The sequence below is a fragment of the Tupaia chinensis genome, unplaced genomic scaffold (genome assembly GCF_000334495.1).
Source record: "Tupaia chinensis unplaced genomic scaffold, TupChi_1.0 Scaffold000409_1, whole genome shotgun sequence".
In the NCBI taxonomy this organism is placed as follows: Eukaryota; Metazoa; Chordata; class Mammalia; order Scandentia; family Tupaiidae; genus Tupaia; species Tupaia belangeri.
The window spans coordinates 94,483-99,390 of record NW_006159914.1 but is presented as its reverse complement, the minus strand read 5'-3'; the positions used below and the strand labels follow the sequence as shown (position 1 = coordinate 99,390).

The window sequence follows — 4,908 nt, the reverse complement described above, 5'->3', positions numbered from 1 at the left end:
TAGTGAAGATCTCACATCTTAAGGCTCAAATGGGAGAGGGTTCTTGGAGGAAAGCTTTAGGAACACTTTTACAGTATTCAGTTCATGCTAAGACTAACCTGTTCCATTCTAGGGGCTAGCACACATAGGATTTAGTAGAACATCCAAAGTCCCTGCCCCTTGCAGACAGAGCTGCCTCTAACTAGACGGAGTACTACGAGTAGGTTAGAGATTACTGTGATAAGCAATACCCCTATTCTAGGTCTCCAGACCTATTCTAGGTCTTCAGATAAAGGGAGGTGGTGACTAAGTAGCCAACCCAGAATCTGGCTACAGGAGGTCACCCTTTATTGTTTTAAGGTAGAGAAGCTCTGGCAGTATGCAATGCCTGCTGACATTTCTGGGATACTGGAGAGGTAGGTTCCCAAATGGGGTTCAGAGTATCAAAAATGGACCTTGAATATTCTCACCAGGCCCTTCTCCATTCCCCCTTTCATCAAGTAGGCAATGTTCATGCGATCTCTCTTTATTTCTATAAGTAACTTCAAGTGGCATGGTGGTTAAGACTCTGGACTCCCACATGGCCAACTGCCATTCAAGTCCTGGGCCTAGAGGCTTGCTTTCTCACCTTCTGTCTCTGATCAGCACATGTTCCCTATACCAAATGAACAAATGAGTTTAAAGATTATGGCTGGGTTGACGGGTAATATGGCGGTTAAGGTGCTGAACTTCCACATGGCTGACCATGGTTCAAGTCCTGGGCTTGGAGACTTGCTTTCTCACTCTCCTTCTGTCTCTCTGGTCTAAAAGGAGTCTCTTTGCTGGCTCCTATAAGTGACATTTAAATATTAGTTGCTACTCTCACAGCCATAGCAACAAGTGAATGAGGGCAGAAAAGATCAAGTTCATTGCTGCCCATAGTATAAGCTGTAGGCCATAACAGCAACAGCAAAGTCAGTATCTCTTATGCTTTATTTTTTGGGGGAGAGGTGTTTGCTATAGGGCACGTGCACTCTCCAGAAAGACAGAGCGAGAAATCCCCCCCCCCCCGGGGGTATGGCCACGTCGCAATCCCTTCTCATCTCAGGATCCTGGGCACACGCACACATACTCAGCGTGAATTTAAGCCACCGGGTCCAGGACTCGAACTGTGGTTGACTACATGGGAGTTCAGCAACACAGCCATTACACTAACTACTGGTCCTCTCTTATATTTTAAGTACCATACAAAACTGAAGGGAAGGTGCAGTTTCCCCTCAGGAGGTTATTTTTTAAATGATCTAATTTTATTTATGTTTTAGTTTCCTATATGGCACGTGCACTCAGTGAAAATGAGAGAGCAAGTTGCCTGGTATGAGACTCAAACCTCAGTCATCCAAATGTGAGTCAAGTACTCTAACCACACCACCTGCTGGCTTATCAATGGTGGCTTAGAGCTCAGCCCCCAGATGGGTCAGTGGGCATTGACATGCAGCTGCAGCTGGCCTCTTTGAGCCCCAACCCCAGGCCTGCCCTGGGGCCTCTTTGGATGGCACTGTGGGCGTGTCTGCACCACCAGGATGTACTGACTTGACAATGGTGATTGCATTAGCCTGGGTGGGGCCTTGTTTTTTATTTAATCTCCAGGCACTTCCTGGAGAACTACGTTTGCTTCAGACCCAGTTGGCGGTGTGTGCACGGAGTCCCACCGCACCCTTGACTGGGCAGCAGCATCAAGACCTGGAACCGGCATCATCTCGGTCTCTTTGCTTGCCTGGAATCCAGCCCTGGCCTAGATAAGAACCATGAGCCGCAGCGACTGTAGAGGAACCTCGCAGAGAAAACCCCTTGAAGCCGCTGATCCCAGAAAGAGGGGAGAAAAGCTTCCCTGTCTGCTATGAGTCCACTGCTGCTGCTTGGGCTGCAGCCCTGGTAGTCGTGTGTGCTGCCGGCATGGAGAAGCCTGGGGCTAGCGAAGTGACAGGCGCAGAGACGTCGGGACAAAACCCACAGCTGGCAACCACCATGGGCCAGGAGAAAAGCTCACACATTTGACTTAGAACTAATGTTTGAACAAACTGGAAGAACAGCTGTGGGAAGAAGTCAGAACACACTGGAAGCAAGAGAAAAAGAAATGAATAGAGAGGAAGAGTTAAGACGGCAAAATGAAGATATTGAACCAACATCATCAGGCTCAAGTGCCATCCGAGATTGTTCAAAATCTTCCAGAGGTTCAACCAGCCATGAAAGGGAAGAGAATTCTGATCCTGATGAACTAATCAGTTCTCCTTTACCTCCTCCCCCTCTTTATGAAGAGGGAGGAGATGGAGAAGATTCCAAAGAGGAAGAGAATCCTGTCCAAAAGATTCCTGACTCGCATGAGGTAACACTGAAGCATGGCATAAAAACAGTGTCTGCTTTGGGTCTCGATCTCTCAGGCACCCGTTTGGTGACTGGAGGATATGACTATAATGTTAAGTTTTGGGATTTTGTAGGAATGGATGTTTCATTTAAGGCCTTTAGATCCCTTCAGACCTGTGAGTGCCATCAGATTAAGTCCTTACAGTATAGCAATACAGGAGACATGATTCTTTTTGTATCTGAGAGTGCTCAGGCCAAGGTGATAGACAGATGGTTTTGTAGTAATGGAAATGGATTGGCTAAAGTCTACTATGACCCCAAAAAGTCAGAGGGGAGAAAAATTGTGTATGGTTAAAACCCAGCAGAAAGCGAAGTAAGCAGAGACTCTAACCCAAGACTACTTCATCACCCTTCATGCTCTGTCTATGTTTCGCGAGCCCCACCAACAGAGTACAAGGAAACAGCTGGAGAAGGACAGGCTGGATCCCCTGAAATCCCACAAACCTGAACCTCCTGTAGCAGGCCCAGGTTGTGGTGGCCTAGTTGGAACCCATGGGGGTAGTCTGTCATCCTACATCATGAAAAACATTGCTTTGGACAAGACAGATGGCAGTAATCCCCAGGAAGCCATCTTGGGACATGCCAAAGCAGCAGAAGACAATCCATACTGGGTTTCTCCAGCATACTCCCCCCAAAACCAAGTTTAGTCATGTTGAATCTGATGATGAAGCAGCAAAGAATGAGCCTGAATGGCAAAAAAAAAAAAAAAAAAAAAAAAAAAAAAAAAAAAAAAAAAAAAAAAAAAAACCATAAGATTTGAAGTCTTATTTCAGAACTGCTTATGTGAAGAGAGAGAGATGTGACAGATTTTGTTCTTTATTGCTTACAAAATAAAAAGGGGGGAGACAACAGAAAGCAATGTTTACATGTCTGGTTTGCCTTCAAATGTAACAGTGGATTACTAGGTAGTGTTACATGAACATGTGCATAGTTGTAGGATGTTATCTGAGTCCTGCATTTTTTTGTTACCTGTACCTAATTTTAAGTATGTTAATTGGTTGTTCAGTTAAAACTTCATTGTTGAAATGCAGATCAATTGGATACTTGTTCCGTCAGATTTGTTAAATGCATGGATTTTTTTTAAGTATTCTGGTTAAACTTTGTGATATTCAGAAATAAAAGTGAATATGCTGACACTGAACATAGGACTTGAGTTAAATTGCATTTCAAATTCATGCTATTCCCTTTATACTAAAGTTTCTTCCTGGGGACTTGAAAAATCCTTTAGTAGTTTCCTTGGCTCTGGCTTGTTACCACTGTGTCTCCCCCTCCCATTTCTTCTCTTTAATCCAGAACATGTTCCTAAACTTAGAAATGACTATTTGAGTCCTTCCCCCCTCAATCCTTGCAAGGTAACATCTGTGGGAGTTTTTCCTACTATTTCCATTAAAATGGATTCTTAGGTGTGTGAAAGTGAGCCTCATGGTCCACAACTTCCATTATTGTTGAAAATATAGACAAGGAGATGAGAATTCTACTCGATAGTATTTTAGCCTCTTTGGATCTTTTAAAGGTATGGGACCTCTCCCCCCAGAAAGATATACTTAACATGCACCACCCAGCTCTTTGTGTGCAGTTTGAGGAAATTCATGGATTTGACGTTTAACATTTATCATGTATACTTTAGTTGCTTATTTTTGTTTTAGAATTACAATGCCAAGTACTAAGCAAAGTTGTGTAAGTCTTTATTGTGTATTTAAAATTCACTGTTGACCAGTTTACTTATGTACTATTAAATTCTGAAATTAGAAGCCTTAAGATAAGCTGCATTAGTACTTTTTCACTTAAAAAAAAAAAGGCTTAGAAGGCAGCTGCTTTGTTAAAGTTTGCAGCCTCACTTTGTGTTCCCACTCTGAGTCAAGTTGTGTGAAGACAAACCAAAGGACCCATCTTGCACCTGGAGGCCCGTGACAATCCAGGAAGGGAGCTTTTCTCATTCCTTGTGGGGCCCAGTGTTCTTCTCACATTCATAGGACTTTGGCATCTGACCCCCAACCTCTCCAGTTCCTTGGAAAACTAGGATAGCATTATTTATCTCTTTGCACCAGGCTTTGCTCCATCTGGCCCCTAGGTCCATTCATTTTCTTCTGTTTAGAGGGCTTCCCAACCCACTTGACTTCTTAGAATGAGACAGTATATGAGCATTTGACTAAAGGTGGTTAGGGGATTGTGAAAGCCCTGGGAGGAGCTACCTAGTAAATTTTCATGGAATAGAAGGGTCTGTTGGTTCAATAAGATGGTCTAGTTACCCATCCACCACACCCTACCCCAGTTAGATCAGGATCCTGGGCCTGAGCCTATTTCCTAATAGCTGACATAGTATGTGCTCAGTAAATTCTGGAAGGATATGTAAACAGGTGCCATGTCATGGAAGCCCACTGTGAGGCCAGGGCAAGGTGAAGATGAGAAGCTAGAAGTTGTGACTCTAGAAGAAAAAGATGAGACCTTAGTCGTGCAGGTCATGTCTGCTGAAACCTACAGCCATACATGCTTGTCTCCTGGAGAATCAATTCCTTCATTGTTAACAGC

The 4,908-nt window shown here is 44.0% G+C and overlaps 1 pseudogene; it reads left to right on the top strand.

Moving 5' to 3' along the window:
* Positions 1-1,911: 1,911 nt before the first annotated feature.
* Positions 1,912-3,078, top strand: LOC102487288 (WD repeat-containing protein 70 pseudogene; annotated as a pseudogene).
* Positions 3,079-4,908: the final 1,830 nt, after the last annotated feature.